Source organism: Rhyacophila brunnea, unplaced genomic scaffold (assembly GCF_057557595.1).
Source record: "Rhyacophila brunnea isolate RB1 unplaced genomic scaffold, BYU_Rbru_1.0 scaffold_23, whole genome shotgun sequence".
Classification (NCBI taxonomy): Eukaryota; Metazoa; Arthropoda; class Insecta; order Trichoptera; family Rhyacophilidae; genus Rhyacophila; species Rhyacophila brunnea.
Genome location: NW_028232893.1, coordinates 15,329,523 through 15,350,471, shown reverse-complemented (window position 1 = coordinate 15,350,471; position 20,949 = coordinate 15,329,523).

Genomic DNA, 20,949 nt, shown 5'->3' with positions numbered 1-20,949 from the left:
ATGACATCATTGTGACGTACTACAGGAGTGATAATAGCATTCGAGGAAATAACGCTACTAAAATAGTGGCGTTATCCATTGTCCCCATACACAAATAGGTGTTTCAGCATAATAATATCTATGGTGAGCCGTGCGCGTTGGACGGCTTGCCTCGAGCGTGTATTGGCTGACGTCACAATTACGTCATGTCGTCGGGTGACTTCATATCACTAGTTAGAACATAGGGCTGCTGTGATTCGCCTTTCGGCATCTTCGGGAACTATTCGCACTCACCAATCGTAAATACACACTGATGACGAATACAGTTAATTATGTTTTTTTATAAATTACTAGCTGACCAGGCAAACGTTGTTCTGCCATATAAATTATTTCTAGTGAATATTTTGGTTGTTAACGCTTTCGCTGCTGAAGAGATAATGAGATTTTAATTGCCCCCTTTAAAATGCACGTTAATTACATCGATCGGCCGCCTGGTCATTACGCGCCGTGTGCGTCTTCCGCGTCTTCCGCGTCCAAAGTATTAAATAAAAAATAACGAATGTATCGTAAGTGTGTGGGGATGGGATCTATGACAAAAAGAGGAATAGAGCACTGTAGACGATGACCGCCGATAAAAATAAAAAAAACATCAACCATTCATTTTCTCAATTCAAAATGAGTAATGATGTTCATAATGAATGAATTACCTGTGACAGGATCTCGTTGTTTACTGTTTATGCAATATCCGTCTTGTCCCTTCCAGAAAATTAGCGGATATTGGAGAGCGTCGTATGAACGGTGTGTGTCAGCGATGAACTCCAGATTATTGTTTCTTCTTCGAATCACGATTTCTCGCGTCGATGTGCGGTCGCCAACCATGATTCCAGCAATGTCGTCAACAACAGTCGCATTGAATCGACGTACGTGCTCTCCAGCTGGTGTTTTATCAGGATTGATGACAATAGCGTGATTGTCACTTTGCAATTCGTGCATGTGTGCTTTGAAGAATTTCAATAATTCATTGTGCTCATTCAACAGGGCGTCCAGTCCGCCGACGATGCGCCTGGCATTAGGCGAATTGAGGCTATTTTAGCTGCAACGTGCATCCACATGATTGATGTCCTCACCGCCGCGCCCATGAAGTAGATTTGTAAAAATGTATGTGGTTCGTTTGGCATTAGCAGCAATGAGCCTACTTTGTGGTATACTTGACCTTTGATTTTGAACGTAGAATGGAATTGTTGACCATTTGCCGCAGTATTGTGAACTATTTCTGTTGCTCCGGAAGAAGTCATTTGGAAGCGTGAATTGAATGTGCGAATGGACTTCAGGAACAGGTTTGAATCTGGAACCGTGCCAATGAGCAAGCTGTTCAATGGTTGTGGTGGTATCTCAATTTCTGGTAGTTGCATTTTTCCTGATGCGCAACACATCCCGGCTGACTCATGTTTGAATTTGAGCGCATGACAATGGAGACATTCTTTGTCCATAGCACCAATCAGCACTTTCGGATGAGCGGAATATTCAATATCTGGCTCGTACTCGAATGCGAGACGAAGGAACGAAGCGGATGTAAATGTTCGATGTACTTGTTGGCGTTGCCGGTCATTTGCTCTGCGTGTGTTAACTATGAACCGGCGCGCTTGGCTCCGTTCCAATTGTCGTTGTTGATTTCGTTCAGCTCGTGCCTCTTGTGATTGAGATGCACGCAATTGCGACATGCTTACACGCACGTTTATGTTATCTTGTTGGATTCGTTCGTCTGTTCTTTCTACTCTACTATTTCGCATGTTTGTTGCTTTATTCGTTCAACGGCCTAAATGGCCCCCCTTGCATCTTGCTAGCATTGTGCACTGTAATACACGCACATAAAAATAGATAAATTAAAATAAATCGTACAAAATTTTGCACGCACTGCGTTGTGATTTGCCGAATGAAATGTCAAAATGACGCGACGCTTCTCTTGAATTCTTCTCGGACGTAGTGCCATCTGTCATTCAACCACATAAATAATTTCGTTCTGTTTGAAATACGAACGACGGTTAAATTTGTTCATACAAAAATAATAAAATCGCGATTAAAAAATGGGAGGATGGGGGTAGGAAAATGAAAATTTGAGGTTATAAGTATTTTTTTATACCAAATAATAAAAAAAATACAAAAAAAAAATTGTCAAAAAAATAAAAGAAAATTTTTATGGATAGAGATACCCTAATCACCTAGCGGTATGAAATATACTTGTTGACCTATTCTCATACCTAAAAAATATACATAAAAAAAATCATAAAAATCGGTTGAGCCATTTCGGAGGAGTTCGACCACAAACATCGTGACACGAGATTTTTATACGAGGGTGGGTCAATAAGTCCTTAGAAAAGCCGACAGGTGGCGCGACTAGTACTGCAAGCGGTTTGTTTTCATGCAGCGGCACTACCGATTCAGTATGCTGCGAAGTTTCAATCAGATTGGTCGGGTTGTTGTGTGTTTCTCGTACATTTAAAAATAAAATTTGCTTGTGGAAAATGGAAAAATGGAAAATGGAGAAAATTGAGTTTATAGCTGTTATTAAACATTTTAATATAAAAGGGTTAACAGCAAAGGAAATAAAAAATGAGTTGGATTTAGTTCACGGCATATCTGCTCCTTCACTTGCAACTATTTATAACTGGTTAAATGAATTTAAACGTGGTCGTACATCAACAAAGGATAAACCACGCTCAGGACGTCCTGTAGAGGTGACTACACCAGAAATGATCAATAAAATCCACGATATGGTGTTAAGTGACCGAAGATTAAAGTTGAGTGAGATAATTGAGGTTACAGGGATCTCAAAAGGTAGCGTCATTTCTATTTTACATGACAAATTGGGCATGAAAAATATTTCTGCAAGATGGGTGCCGCGTTTGCTCACAGTCGGCAATAAACGCAGTAGGGTGGTGGCCTCTAAAGCCCTGTTGTCGCTCATGCAACGCAATCCGGATGAATTTTTTCGTCGCTTTGTGATTGTAGATGAAACATGGATACACCACTATACTCCCGAGACGAAAGAACAGTCAAAGCAGTGGATTGCGAAGGCAAACCATGTCCAAAGAAGGCGAAAACCGTAAAATCAGCTGGTAAGGTTATGGCTACTGTATTTTGGGATGCACGTGAAATTATTTTCGTTGACTATTTGGAAAAAGGAAAAACAATAACAGGGGATTATTATGCATCTTTATTGGACCAGCTAAAAAACAAAATTGAAGAAAAACGGCCTCATTTAAACAGGAAAAAAATCCTCTTTCATCAGGACAATGCCCGTGTTCACACATGTTTACGATCAATGGCTAAAATTGAAGAATTGAAGTTCGAATTGGTCGACCACCCACCGTATTCGCCAGATTTAGCCCCCAGTGACTTTTTCCTTTTCCCAAACTTAAAAAAATGGCTAAGTGGACAACGTTTTTTTTCAAATGAAGAAGTCATCGATCGGACAAATGCTTATTTTGAGGACCTTCCGAAAACTTATTTTTCTGACGGTTTAAAAAAAATTGAGAAACGTCTAACCAAGTGTATTGAGCTCCAAGGAAATTATGTTGAGAAATAAAAAAAAAATACAAAAATAAAACCTGTTTTAATGCTTTTTTCTAAGGAATTATTGACCCACCCTCGTATATATAGAGATTAACTAAATATTATTAAAAGAATGTAAAAACCTTATTACCTACTAAACAAAGGATCAAATGTTAAAAACACATTTTGAATATTTGCGGTGTTTGTAAAAACCTGTAGTAAATACATTAGATCAGTGGTTTCCAAACTTTATGTTACTACGCCTCCCTTTTAAAAAAATCTAATCTTGGCGCCTCCCCCCTTATTTCATTAAATAATACAGTCACCTTTTTAAATAGTCAACAGTGTACCTACTAATACAAAAATGAAAAAATTATATAAAAATAAACAAGGTTTTACCACTTAGGTATATTATATACTTACATTTTTTAATTAATTTGTTTTTCATGCGACGAATGTGCTTATTTATTAGCACAATCAATTTAAATAGTAGTCAATCCAAATTCATCATCGTTCATTGACAAATGGATTCTATCATGGGCCCCATATCATGAAGCGGGCCCCCAGCCCACTTCTTTTTTTACTATTAATAAAATAATGTGAAAAGTGCATTAGCAAACTAACCAAAAACTCAGTATATAGATTTTTGTTTGCTTCAATATATGGCGTAGTAATCATTTAAAAGTGGAGACATGGCGAACTTATTTTTTTTGTAATTTTGATTTCCAAAGTTCCAATTTTTTATGAATGCCTTCACTTTGTCTTTTTAAATCAGTGAATGCATTAGTGGTCCTTGCATTGATTTATTCACTTTTTTTTTAAATATCAACCAAATGGACAAGTTTAACAACAGAATTATCGTTCCTAAACAAATTTTCCTCAAATTTCAACATTATGATTAATTTGACGCTTTTAATAGCTAGCGCGCTTCACAATAGTATAGATTTATAGAAGGTAGGTATTATAAAATAAGTCTTCATATTTGCAGACAGGTTTGCAACCTTTTATAGGACTGTTTTTTGTGTAGTTTATAACTAGCGGCCGTTTTATAAACTATGTATTTGTAAATTGCAAACCTGTGGCTTCATTAATTGTGTTAAACTTTTCGCGCCTACCTTTGCAACACTCCGCGCCAGGGAGGCGCGCCTCCCAGTTTGGAAATCGCTGCATTAGATACTCACCATTAATACATTCAATAAGCACATTAAACTGTCATTAATCGTAAACAATGGAACTTGATAACGTATTGGAAATTTAATAAAATAATGAGAAAAATATACTTACATATCAAATAAAAAACTGATAAACCATGTATAATCCATAATTGAGTCGCCTAGAGTCGTAATTCACATTTTTCAATTTTGTCATTTTTGAGTTATATACCAATTAGTGATACTATACAAAGAAAACTAGTTGACTATCAAAGGTCACTTTAAACCATATGAAAATTGTTGACAAAGTTGACTGTTGGTGTCACGTTTTTCAATGAATAATGTGAGTTCTGTCATCAATGCCTTTCTAACCAATCAGGGAGCGCTATTTCTCATGGTGTTCTGAGTGTCTGCAGCCTTGGGAGTATTTTAAAATATACTCGAATATAAAAAAAAATAGTGTAAATCGACGCACTCACTCTTTAATATTCAAGGGAGTTCAATGCTTTTCTTATAATTATAAAAAAACATTGCTCTGGTGGTTTTTGCGATTATCTCAAAACTCGATTTTAGGAATATGTAACTTATGACCCAGGCAACTCAATTATGTAAACTGAATGAATTAACAGTGTTCAGACTTTAAGAATTCAGTTAAACACAGTACGTATATTTACACGCTAAGTTCGCCCCCCCCCCTTTTTCACTTTATATCATTTATACCTCTTCTTGGTTCATTCCCACATGGTTGAGGATCTTGACCACCTTGAAATTGTGTTATCTTTGAGCGACCAAGACTTTCCACCCCTCTCGATCCTCTGCTTCTCTCAGGACAGAGTGCATGCTACCTCCATTCAGTTCCTTCACTTGGCCGCTCCAACGCACCGACACTCTCATCTGCTTTGCCTTCCCTGGAGGCTACCCAAAACCACCAGCTTATCCGGTCCGTGCTGAACAATATGTCCAAAAATATGCAGATTGTGTCTCAGATATATTGTCGAAAGCTGATTTTTTATCAGTAGTCTCTAAGTTGGTCATGTGTTCTGTCCAAAAAAATACGAAATATTTGGCGCCAATATCACATTTTGAAAAACCAACAGTATTTACTACTATAGATAATATACATAACAGTTTATAGTCTCGTATGTAAGCTCTCAGATTGGATAAAACAGTGGGCTATTAGAGAAGGTCAGCTGGATGTAAGGATTGGTAGGCTCTGCAACTGTTCTCTATCTATCTCTTATATTAATTATTATTGTTCATAATCACCAGTATTACTATGAAGTAGTTTTGCACCTCTTTCAATGTCAAAAATGTATGATTGTCATCTAATAAACGGTTCGCAAAAGTTGATGTACCTATCCTTTTCTAGTCTTTAGGCTGCCAAGTGCAAGAAATTATAATATTATTTAATTGTCTTGTAGTTTTCCTCAGGTAAAATTTTGGAAAATTATTGCAACTAATTAATTAATGAGGTATTTGTATTGAGGCCACTATTTCCAAGCTCGGCTCATTCCCAAAAACATATTATGCGGCAAAATGAAATAAACTGTTATACAGACAAACAAGACTAAGTTGTATGATTTTTTAGTTAATTAGTAGTGTAGCATATTTCAAATAGTAGGGAAACTTATTCATTTAAATACTAATAAAAAAAATCGGCGTGTGTGTGTATTTATGTACGCGCGTTAGAAGTTATACTTCTTTGGCGTAACAAAATAAAATAATCGCACACCGCGTTAGTCAAAATTCACATCAACCAAAAATATTCAAACAGTTAAAAATAGTTTTAACATAAACTAAATATGTAATACCAAACAAAAGTAACGTACCTATCATACTTAAAAATATTAAGCTTAGTTTTGACAGCTAATCATATATAAAAAGAACTAGGTACAATTCACAACGCGAAAGAATATTTTTCACGAAGTAAAATAATCCATACTTCTTATTCTATGGCCACTGTGGTCGGCTATGATCACATCATTGCGCGAGACGTCATGTTTCAGATCTGTCAAATAATAAAGTATGATATAAGATATAATTGATTTTTTAATAGCCCCATATCAATAAAACCTATAATAAAGAAGGGCCGCGTATTGGAGTGCCACTGGTTTATTTTTAGACACTTTAACTTATATCACTAAATAAATTATTTAATTATTTCTCGTTGTTTTTATTTTATTTTGGCCAACAACAATAAATTCGTTTCCTAGGTAACGGAACAATTCTTCGTACATATAATAATAAATTCGCTGCCTAGGCAACGGAATACATTATAATATTATACTGTATAATCGTTACGATTGCGTTATCATACTGTGGCGTAAAGGCAGTGCGTTTGACTGACAACCGAACAATCGTGGTTCGAATTCAATCGAGTGCGATTTTTTTGAAAAAATAAATTATGTGTCACATGTCACACGCTCTATTTACATTTTAACGTTTGTATCAAGCCGAGTTTGAAAGCGACGGTTGGAATGAGCCGAGTTTGGAAATATTGGCTTTAATTTTTGAATAGTTATCGAATCGTCGAAATCAACTTAAAATACAGAGTTTTGTGTATTTTTAAGTGATATATAATGTTGTATGTCGGATTTAGGCACTCATTAAATTAGTACGCATTTAATTATGCAAAGGGAATAAATAAAAATCTTATTTCCAGCCTTTCTATGGCATCCATGAGCTTCTTCTTTGTTTGCTTAACTGTAGAGAGATTTCCCGTTTGAAATTAAACGCAAATATTGAAGTTTTGTGTAAACACATACACTTATCCATTGATTTATTTACACATAAAATATCCACCAATGTGTACGTCTTCTTTGGAATAATTAAAATAATTTTCAGTATATAATTGCTTTAATGTAGTAAGTACATGTCAAAGACTTAGATGATAATCGTCTCTACATCAATGGAGCGTGAATATAATGTATTCTATAGTAATAATAAAAATACAGCTTAACTTTAATGTTTGTCTCCGATTTTAAAACAATTGCTATTTAATTTTTAAAAGAGTTTTAATACCCCAGAACAAAAGGTAGTTTATTGTTAAAAAAATATGTATATTTAAAAACTAGTGGAATACTGTTTGCGCTTTTAATTGTGGACTGTAATTTTGTGACGAAACGATTGTGATGGTGAATGTGGATGCAGGGGGGGGGGGGTTATGTTAGGATGCCAGGCACTAACCTTATTGCTGTTGAGGCTTCCTCCGTGGTCTGGTTGCACTAATACTCGCTTTTCCACCGTCCACGAATAATCTGACGTTTGTGTGACTCTTCAAACGAATTGTACCGTAAAAGAGGACCGCTAAATAATAACTGCTCCAATATAGCCGAGCGGTTACTGCTTTGGCTTATAATGTCGAGGTCCCGGGTTCAAATTCCGGGTCTGAAAAATTCATTTGTCATAGTACTTAGTATGGAAATAATAGGTTGAGCGAGTGGCTAACATCGATTTCTCGTAAAAAATATAAATCTCTTAATACAACCTCCACTATGTGAATGTCCATTTATCTTCTTAGGATCGAATATGTTAAAAATAAGAAAACAGATAATATCAAAAAAAAATAGGATAATTGATGAAGTTATGGACAGCCTGGGAAGACGTGAGAAGCTAGTTTAAGCTTGGAAGCGACGCTTGGTGTCCATATGCCCCACCCAATGAACGAATATTAACTATTAGAGCCTTTTTTAGTACAGAACTAAAAATATTTTATATTGAATGACCATACATATATTTATAAAAAAAAGGTTTTAGCTAAATGGATTAGAAAAAAAATATACGCGAATGAATGTCGTAGATATTTCATCTTTCGAATTTTGTCAAGTCATTGCTTCGTATCGAATGTCTGTTCGGTTTTATATTTCAACATTTTTCGACATATTTTAGGGTAGGTCCACATATTATCCGATTCAACCCTGTATAAGCATTGAACTAAAAATGGTATAAAGAAATTTCTAGTTAAATACGGTTTGATAAACTATTTAACCTTACACTGAAGTCTGTCCTTTGTGAGGTTACGAAGCAAAAACTGTACCAATACTAGAGCTTAATCACAGTGCGCAAAAAATAAAGGTGCCCTACTAAAACAAAATAAATCGTATTTTTTAAGCTTTATTTTTGTTATCATAACTTAATTAATTAGATTGTGTATTTTTAAATGCGTTATGCCCAATGACATTAGTTATGCCCGATATATTAATTTCCATGCCACGTTACGTTACTCGAAATGTATGGATGTCTCCTACATTAAGAGTACATGTTTCACATGCATACGTGAGCACTGGTAACACATATCTGTTGAACACTTTACGATTAAAGTTGTGATTATATTGAGATGCATGTCGCGTACTGTCATGGCGACAAATTTAGTCTATGGTTTCATCATTTTGCAGAATATTTTGAACGATCATCATCTCTGTAAATTCAATGATGGAGGGTGTCAACTCTAATGTATTAATATTTTGAATTATTATTCATTATTCATGCTAATTTCAATTAATTTTAACAGTTTCCATCATTGAATTTATAGGATAGTGATCATTCAAAATATTCTGTGGAGTGACGAAGCCATAGACTAAATGCCCGAATGGGCTCATTGCCAGTTTGAATCTACAAGAAATTTCATCATACATACCTACTACTGTTAGTTGACATATTTTGTATCCGAGATATTCGTAACTGTTGACCCATTTAAGTGTCATTGATGAATGAATCAGATTATATTTTATCATTTAATACTCATAGTGATGTTTTAAAAATTGAAACAGTCTACGATTGCCATTGATATTAAAACTGTAGTGACGTGACTTCGAAAAGATACCAATAGATAGCGCGGCCCATTAACTAGACGCCGCAAGCGTTATGTAGACGGTTTAGGATTTAATTCTATGTTAACTCCGTAATTTTTATCTCTCACAGTCTTACATCCAGTCAGCATAGTCTGATTAGCTCTGACCCTTTTGATCATACAGGTCCTGTACTTTGAGACTAAGCACCATACATTATCGAGATTCGTTTCTAGTGATAAGTGTGGTTTATAGTTGTCAAATGTGATACCTACCTGAACTGAACTAATACTTTGGTAAATTCGTCTAGTTACTTGGTCGAGCGAGTCATCTGATCTTGTTAATCTGTTTTCTTGTACCGTTTGAAGTATTCTCTGTTATTATTGATTAATCTCGGTGAACTCTGAATAAATACGAAAACCGGAAGTGTTTCTATTCTATAAATAAAAAAAACATACTATAAAACTATTTATCAGTTCATAATATAATTATTTTAATAAGACAGACTACTTTCAATATTAACAAAAAATCTCTAAATAGTGTTTTACGTAATATCCAATTTTATATGTTAATATCATGAGTCGGGAGTGATCGAGTTGAATGCCAACTTCTTTAAAAAATATGATGGTGGAATGGCCTACATTTTATAAGATTGAGGCTTCAGCTGCGCATTGGAAGACATTTTGGTCAAGGACATCAATATTATCATGCCTTTTCAGCAATCTAAAGATTTCGAAGAAAAGCTTAATTTTATGTAGATATATATTTTTTATGTATATAAAAAAACACATAACATTACAACTTACGTTTATACGATATAAACTTTTACAAATAAATTAATATACCTAGTTATTTACCTACATATTTTTCATATTTTCCCTGACTGTAAAATTCGGTTTGTTAGCCGCCTCAGGAAGGAGTTTCGTTGTTTAACAGATTTTTTACGAGGATAAATGGATGTAAATCACTTGCTAAGTGAAGGTTTATGATCTGGATCTAAACACATATTAAAAAAATAATATTCAAACCTGAGTCTCAGCGCAGCTATTCTTAACAGTTAACACTTTAGCACGTTTCCGTTAATTTCGTTGGTCCAAATTAACACGGAAGGCATTCCATACACAAGACGGTATCTGCAATAATTGGTAAATTCGTAAAACGGCAAAAATTTAGGTTGGTAAATATGTCGGTCAAATTCGGGTATATTCGTGCGGTATGCCTTGAAACGTCAAACATAACCTTCAATTTTATTAATCATGTTATAGAATGTAATAATAGCACGTTATAGCATGTAATATTATATTACTACTAGCTGCTACCAGTGACTCGATAATTGACAGCTTGTAAAGAACTATAAATTAAGGCGGCGGCCGTGACGTAATTATTTTTTAAAATACTCGTATCTTGCATCTCAATTCTCAATATGTAAAAATGACGTAATTTATCTCGCTCTTAAAGTTAACACAGCCAAGAGAGGGGCTGTTAAAAGATAGCACTTTTTGACAGTTCAAACGGTTAAATTATTGTAATAATTAACTTCCTGAACATATAAAGTGATATATGTGATGTATTTATCAAATTTAGCTCTTTTTCGATGTTAAGTGATATGTTAGTTAATTGGAATAATAATATAAACTGACACATTGCCACCCGTCCATTGCGAAAGCTGTAGGTATATACACATAATATACTTACTGTGAAACTTGACTGATGTTAGTTTACGGGGAATGACAGGAAATTTGATATGATTTTGATTCAAAGGATATAATATAATAATTGATAATAGGTAATAGGACAGATTGTGTAAATTTTACACGGCACATTGACTTTTAATCTACAGATCAAGGCCCACAATTAAAAAGCAGGCCGTGATATGAAACTATAAACTTTGATTGTAGTGTTAGTTATTGTTCATAGTTTGAGTGAAAAATGGTAAGCTAATTGTAGAAAACTACGACTACCATTGTAATTCACAATTCAGTGTCACAGTCTGAATAAAATCGGCCTTGCTACAGACTAGGGATTCCAATCCCGAGATCCCGAATCCCGGGATCCCGGGATCCCGAGCTATTTTCGATACCTACGAATCCCGGGATTGATAAACATAATCCCGGGATTTCGGGATTGATTTTTTTATCAATTTTTATGGAAAATAAAATAAAAGCGAAAATATAACAGAAAAAATACTTTTAATAAAAAATAACTACATTAGAAATAAACTGACTTTGAATGAAGTTTGATTTATACCCATGTGTAGGTTGCCGATTCATTTTATTTTTTCACATAAATTATTAAAAATGAGAAAGTAATTCGACCATGATATCATACGTTTTACGGCAGTTTCATATTTGGCTGACTAATTAGATTTATGAAGCGGAAAGGCCATAAGTACGCCACGATTATTTGCTTTACTATTTTAAATCTCGCTAATCCATTCATTATGTCTTTACTATCAGAAACAGCAATCTCATATTAAATTCACATTATTATTTATATTACAATATTATTTACTCCATTAAACTTGTGTATTTCCAAGATTGAACGTATACAATATTAACAATAAATGTCTTAAATAGTATAAATTATACTAGATTTATTTTTGACCGATTTTATCAATGTTATTTGTAAATATAAAAATTTTATATTAACAATGGAAAAAAATGCCAATCCCGGGACCAACCCCGGGATCCCGGGATTGTCAAATTGTAATCCCGAAATCCCGGGATCAGAATTTTGGCTCGGGATTGGATTCCCTACTACAGGACCCAGAAACACTTTTTGCAGATATATGATAGCCAAGGATTGTTTTCTACTGTAAACCTACGTCGAAATCTAAAAAAAGCTGGGAATGTTACGTAAATAGGTACGCCATGAAAGCGTTTATTTATTGCTAAAGATTTTCTTTTGCTCATAAATACTGTCATGTAAATTTAATGAAATGCCTCTTTTCTCCTCATGTATGTATATTGTACGTATATACAGAGTGAAACATGGCAGGGTATAATATTATGACCTAAGGGAAAGATTTATATTAGGGATAAGTAAGCAGACTACATCTTTTTTTATACTCTGCGACAGCGGGTTGCAACATTTTTATAATCAAATGCATGTTAATTTGAATATATTATGTATTATTGGGAAAACCTCAACATACACTTATAAGAAAATATCTGGATTTTATTTTAGACCAAATAAAATTTGAACCCACATACTTAATATCGTAATAATAACTTCGAATAAAACAGTGAACGATACATAATTTGAAAGGTAATAATATTTGGGGATGATGGGGGTGTATGAATATAAAGTCATTGTTGCTTCGATGTTGTGAGGAGAGAGTTTATTTATCGTTACAAGAAGTCGCAAAACAGAATAGGATTAAACCATATTTTCACTTCGTAATCTTCACTCACAGTTTCTTAACTTCAGCTTAGTCTGAGTAGCTCTGACTCTTTTAATCATCCAGGTCCTCTATTTTGAGACTAAGCACCTTACACTATTGACATCTGTTTCTAGTACTTAGTGTGGTTATCTAGTTGTCAAATGCGATACACACTGAAAGTGAACTAATCCTTTGGCAAGTTCATCTGCTCATTGGATCGAGTTATCTTAACTTATTAATTTATTTCCGTGTACCGTTTGTATTAACCTTTATTGTTGATCAATCTCTGTGAACGTTTGTGAAGTGTTTCTATTTTTTTTTTTTTAATAAACAATCTTATAATGTTAAATTAAGATAATGTGCAGTGATGTCCCGTGGGGGTAGGCAGATTGAGTGTCACTTGGGGGCGGCAGTTACTCGAAGGGCGGCAAATCGAGGAGAATAATTAATTAGGCATATATAAAAATCGTTACACGGTTGGAACAAAATTTATTAATTAACATGGTTTAACAGGGCTGTTCGCGATGTCTAGCTTATTTTCGTTGTCCTCGGACGTCATTTTCTTGATGACAAGCAATGACAAGTGCAGATTTGCAAATTATATATAGGTACCTATTTACCTGAAACCGTGGAAACTCGCAATATTGTCTATTTAAGTAGTGATGGCATTTAAATTAGATATAGTGGTATATATCTTGTTTGTAATATCTGGGGGTACATACAGCACATTTTTCAGATATTGGAGTCATGAAAGGATGATAAAAAAATATGTATAAAAATGGGGGGGGGGGGGGGGGGATTTTGGCGCTGCTTAGCGGCGGCATTTTGTCTAGGGAAGTCACTGATAATGTGTATTTATTTAGACAATTGTGACAAATTTTGATTCCTACTGAGTGTTTATAGCATACTATTTGACAGTGACATACCAAAGGAACGACATTATTTTTATCATTCAGTGCTCGCGGACAGCGAGTTGTTGACTACTGATCTGTAAAACTTTTTATATAATATGATAATGGCAATTATTAACGTACATAATTATAAATTCTTTAGTTTAATGCTAATAATATATCAACATGATATTAAAAACGTTAAAATTAATAAAAAATTCACGGACGATACATTATGAAAGGTCACTATAGAGTAGATTGGCATTTCTCAATTAATTTTACCAAGGATTCTGATTAATATAACGCAGCACATACTACATTATGAAAATAATTCAAAATAAAAATACATTACGACTGAAGAACTTTGGTTCAAAATAGCGTTAGTTTTATTGGCCGCTCAGGTTAGAGTTCAGGTGTAAATAATATCGCAACTTCACACCATATTGCGTTAATGAGTACCTACCAAAAACTTTACAAATTGGGTGTTAATAGGGGGTTAATGTTCAAGCCTCAGGAATAGGGTAGGCTTAATATTTATACATACCGATAATAGTAACGATAGGTTATATTTCAAGTTGTATTAACCCTTGCCAAACATTTTGTACCTGTAATTCAAATATACTATTGGGTAGTCAGTGTGTATTATTTTATAAGAAACATTCATTCGCAATATTTAGTCGTAGCAGATTTTTAAACCGTTGGTGATCTGGATACGATTGAGCCAGAATAGGAAGATGTAGTCTAATAACCTATAAATAAATAAATAAACGGTTTAAGCTTTCTTGCATAAGTCTATATTATATCATTATAAAGTAAAAAAATACCATTCCAATCATAAAAGCATACAAACTAGTAAATATATTAACTAATTCAGTATTTCTATACGAAGCAAGAGGTAAAAACATAAGCAGAGTAACTGCTGCAACTCTCTTCCTTGCGCACAAGTGAAACCGTGCTTGGATAGCTGAAACGAATGAAAAAGCAGCTTTAGCACATGCAGCGATGCGACATTTTGCTATTATACCTGAGCCCCATGTCCCATCGACGCTATAATGTGGCAGTAGGTACATTAAAAGTTCAAACACAATAATATGATCATGTTACGTGCTGTCACAAGCTGGGGCTACGGAAAAAAGTATGTAGTGTCATTTTTTTGGCATCAGACTGATGCTTCCATCCCGTAGCACATTTTGAACATTTAAACGAACATTGTCTTGTAATTTTCTAAGTCTGCCGAAATCACCAGAACAGTGACCTCACCTCACGCGTACCGTGCTATATCGACACCCGCATGGCTCAATGAACGTTTTTTTTTATCATTTTATACATGTTTACACATTTTTGGCTCACGTGTTTTTTGTTTTTAGTGGTTGGCACTACGAATTTTCTATAAGAATAGAGTTATGTTCAAAATATTATCTAGTAATTTTAATAAAATTATTTAAAATTAGCATGAGTATTGAATAATAATTAATAATACTAAGTAATACATTAGAGTTGGCACTCTCCATTATTAAATTTATAGAGATAGTAATCATTCAAAATATTCTGCGGAATGATGAAACCATAGACAAATTTTTTCGCCGTACCTACCAGCATTTGACAGCACATGACATGACCATAATGTAATTGCAGTATAATCTTACTTAATGTTGTAATATAGTAATAACGTAGTGTGTTTTGTGAATGACAACACAATAATTACATCGATAAAGTCAACGTGTTGAAGTCCACACAATTGTCTATGTGTGACCGGACTAAAACTATTTGGGGGTGAGATTGTAACTGAAAAATTGACATAAATTATTATCAACCAAGGCCTGAACAAAAATGAACCAAATATCTCCACTCTATGCGTTAGAGTAAGATAGAATTTCTACGGCTGAATTTTAAAACTTTGAAAACGTCGCCAGAAAAAAAATATTTGGCTGATTACATGCATTTAAAAACTCCGAGCACGTGTTACTGAAGTTTATTGTTTTTGTGTTAAATATAAAGTTTGAGGTTAGTTATTTTATGGTTAACTATGTTGTGTTTAAATTTGGTATACGTACTGAGAAGCAACACGATGGTATAACGTTTCATAGTTAAGTTGATAATAATAAAATCGTTGTTATACTGTGCGTTATACGCTAGAAACACGGCTCCGTTTTGCCGAAAAATAGGCATTCTCCATACATCATTACTCTAAGTTATTAACGCTAATAAAACTCCCATAGAGGTGTCTCATTGACAAAGGCAGTTCTTAATAATTACACATTGTAATTTTCTTTAAAATGCTTTTAGTTTTGTAACTTTTTATCCCAAACTATATTAGGTTTGTAAAGAGTTTCACTTGATTATTAAAAAACTGATGCCAGTGATAACAAAGTCATTGTTATGAGACAACTCGAACTCTTGTTTAAAAGCACAAAGAATAATAATAATATAAGCACGCTGAAAGGCGCCGTGACGCTGCCGACGTCGTCGCGTCATTTTTTGAACGCGTTTTATCCCTCATTTTATATTTTAAGCCAGTGAGAATAACGTGTTTTGTTCATATATTACGTTTCAACGTAGATAACGACAGACGGTATCAGTGTGTCATTAATACTACACCTATATTCAAAGAGGCCATTTTGCACACACTGAATGTTTAATAATATTACTATGTATATATTAATTAAAATAATTAGTTCCAAGTACCTAATTATAATAACAATAACAATCACTACCGATTTCGTCGGTTTTAATAAGACATTAGCAACTAATATACGAAACTCATTTTAAAGCTATTATAATTAACAATTTAATGGTAAAAATATTTATTAATGAGACAAACACTAATTAAAATTAATATGTTAATATATAATATAATAATATATTAAATGGTTTACTAAAAACATACGATTGCGTCGGTTACATTAAAAATAATAATTCTGAAAGCTTGTTTTGACAAATGAAATATAATTCTTAATTAAATTGAAGTTTGGTTATGAGACTGCCAAAAAGCTGATTCTGGTCTAACTGCAATTGTTTTTTTTAACGTTATATCTCATATATCATGTCGATATATAGCATATATTTCCTTCACCGAGAAAAAAAAAAAGAATCGCATTCGTTATGTTTACAATAATTCAGAAAATTTGGTTTGACAAATGAAATAATATTCATAATTAATTGAAATCAGCATGAATAATGAGAAATAATTAAAAATACTAATATATATTAGAGTTGGCACTATCCATCATTGAATTTACCGAGGTGGTGATCGTTCAAAATATTCTGCATAATGACGAAACCGTAGATCAACTTTTCGGCGTGATAGCGTGACAGTATGCGACATGCATCGCAATATTTATTTATTTTATTTAAGGTTATACTTCAACTGAAGCATGGTCTAAAATGATCGTGACTACGCGACGCGCAGATTGTGAAGACGACGCGTGACGAAAAAAACATAATTTGTCATAAAAATTCAAGATGTGTGCATTTAATGTTATGTTTATTGTAATTTAAGTAATAATATATTCATTGACATGTTTTGTTTTTCGAGTAAATACTTAATGTTTTTTAGTCATTTTTACACGATTTAAGAATTAATTCCTCCGACGCCATTACAAAACAAATTGACGTGCTCACAAATGGACTATCGCTCTCCGACTGGCAACACATGCGAAATTACGTCCCACCTATTACTGAAAATTATTTGCCGTTTCGCCCTTTCGCCGTTATTTGAACATGTACCGTTTTTTTAAAAAAAAAAATCTGTTAGGTTAGGTTAGTTAACATGATCTTACTCCCTACTTCATTTATCGTTTGTCAGTTTAAGTGCTACGGCCGTATGTTCTAGCTTAACCACTGGGGAATGCCAATAAAAATGGCGTATTTCAAAAAAATACTACCTTATTCTTAAGTCAATAATTGTTATAAAGCAAACATTATTCGTAGAATGTTTATCACATTTGAATGATCAAAGACATAGCTTATAATCAGTACCTTTAGAATTATCTTAAAATGTGTAAATTTTGCCCATTTTTTTTAATAATAAAATGCCTAATTCATGTCAAATTTGGGATAACAGAGATTATCAATATAATTTTTTGTCGTAAATATTTCACTATATGTCAAGATAAATTTTATTAATGGTTTTATAAATGCTTTTAAAAATTAATAAATATAAAATCTTAACACAGTGTGCACATGGATGTACTGAAATATGACTATATTCTAAAACATTAGAGCGAGAGGTTAAAAAGAATACTATTTTATGTAATAAAAATACTTTATGCAGTCATCAACTGTTTAAAATAAATATAAAGGATAATAAGGCTTCAAAATTATATAAATATATTATCTACAACGTTTAAAGAGTGTCCAGGGTTATGCTCTGAAAATAGCATAAAACCTCCATTTTGACCTACGCTGAGCATGTGAGCCGTTAAGAAGAGGCCTTTATCCAGCAATAATAATATATGGAGAGTAGTTAATATTAATAATATATATCATACTTTATATTATTATAGATTGATGTAAAGTTATAAATGTGAAAAAAAATATATTGGTATAATTAAAACAAATTGCTCTGTTATTGATTGGTTCGTCGGTAGACAGAGCAGACGTTGCCGACGAGAAGATATTGTGTCAAAAGCACTCCCCCATTACAATTATTTGCTCTCTAGTCGTGTTCTGGTCTAGCAATTTCGATGCGCGCAAAACGTAACATTTTTTTATAAGAGATAGCTATGTACACGGTCGCGGAGAATATTCAAATCGAATGACTCCTTCTGAGAAATTGACGAAAAAAATATAGGGGTACGAAAAGTATTTGGCCACCTCGGTAGGTGATGTTTTAGTATGCATTTGGTAAACTTTTGGAGTCTTTGTATCATGTCAGATTATGGCTACATGTAAATTGTACGTATTACATTTCACCGTAGCACAGTTCGCCTTCGATGATCTTATACTATACCAGTGGCGAAGGGTGACTTTTGGAAAGAGGTAGGCTGTGGAGATTTGATACTAATGAATAGGTACACACTAGTAAATGACAACGACACACTAATTCAATGAAACTTCAAAAACTCATTGACGACATAAAAATGAGCGACGTGTTTAAATTACGTATTTTTCAAAACATGTATACCCATCAAAAATCATTAAATAAAATTTATTTTTATTCATAAAAACAATCTATACTTACTTATTTATTAATATTCGATTAAAAGCCGTTAAAATATTTTTTTTAATTATCTCATTATTAATGATTTTGGACGAAGTGCGCAGTCGTGACAACATTATTATGCGCGAATGTTTTAGGCTCTGCGATAGGAGCTTACTTTATTTCGTACAAATCAGCAGACTTGCTGAGGTTACGAGACGTAAAGTCCATACGAAAAATATTCAGAATTATTTCACACATAATCGGAGATTTATTTACGTCGAGACGTCGCGGCGTTTATTATTTATTTACGGCGCGCTGTGGTATATTTTTTAATACTTTTGCAGTTTTTTTGTAAACTGTGTAATACTATAATACATTCCTATATATACGACATCTCTCGTTGGCAAAATAAATTATTTTTATATAACATAAAATAATGAAGTGATGAAGTATATAAATATGTCAATATGCAATTAAAAAATATTTTTCTTAAGGAAGGTAGGCTTTAAATAATCGCCTAGTATGGAGTCTTCGCCACTGTACCATACGAGATGAAAAAATTAGGCGTTGTTTATGGAGCACTGCAGACAATAATGTTTCAATTTTATTAGATTCAATATGAACATTAATTTGATTGGTTTCAAATATCTGAAAATAGCGCTACCATTATTGAACATATTAAATAACTCTGAAGACATCCATGAAAAAATATTGCCAATAGAAAAAAATCTTTTTTGGAAAAAGGAATCGAACCTGCGTGTCTTGAGTATCGCACCCTGTCAATTACCACTATAATACGACTGCCATGCTTAATTGCGACACATTATAACTATTGGCCTTTATTGTTATGCTACCATTATTGTTATCGGATATTAAATTTGATATGTTCGATTTGATATTTTACCTAACTTAACCTAACCTAACTTAACTTAACTTAACCTAACCCAGGGATTGGCAATCCGCGGCTCGCGAGCCACATGCGGCTCTTTGCCAAATTCCCAATTCACAAGTTTTACAAAAACTTTTGCAAAATTCACAATTTTTATTTTATGTCATTATTTGTACACTTATTATATTATATAATGACATTAGCGCGAGCATAATTTTTGCTCCGTGATGGTTGATGCAAAAAGGTATGATTGTTGTTGTTTTAAATCTGCCCATTGCAAAAGTCGACAAATTAAACTTTTCTCCATTTGATATTGACACGAGTACTTTTGAAATACAATTTTATTGGTGGATTTAACAAGCAAAGTGTTATGGAGCTCCAAATTTGTAGGTCTTGCCACCAAAATTGAAGATTTGGAGAGAGAAAAATGCAATTGAATTTCACAACACAAGTGGAGCGCTCTAAGAGATCTACATATCATTATAAGGTAGATACTACGATTTTTAATACATGGAATAGCTTTCCGAACTCATATTCGAGTCTACGTAATAATATGTATGTGAACAATCATTTTCAAACATGAACAATATAAATAGCATTCAGAGAAGCCAAATAACCGATGAGAATTTGGAGTCGTGCCTGAAATTAAAAACTACAAGTTACATACCAAACATACAGAAACTCTCAAAAGAAATGCAAGGTAGGCCATTGTTTACATTAGTTTTAAGAAATGCGTGAAAATTAAGTGTAATTCATATTCTGTAAAAAATATATTTATAATTTCAACAATATAAAACATATAAATTTCGTTAGTTTTATTCGGGAAATCTTCTTCACTTAATACTTAATAAATAATCAATTATAACATGTAATTAATTCACTTAAATACCTATATCATATTTATAAAAATATATGTATGGCTCTCGAAATTGTTTTTAACCGTTCTGATACTCATATTTGGCTCTTTTGGTCCAAGAGTTTGCCGACCCCTGACCTAACCTAAGAAAATTTCTTATTTAGTAATCCAGTATATCGGCTATTTTCAAAATTTGCTTGCCGCTGGCTTCCTGTAAAGTTTAGAACCATATTCTCTGTATATTCCATTGGTAAGATTATATTATGTAAGTTGTATGTATTACATTTCAACGTGAGTTTTCTTATCAGAAAAAGATGAGC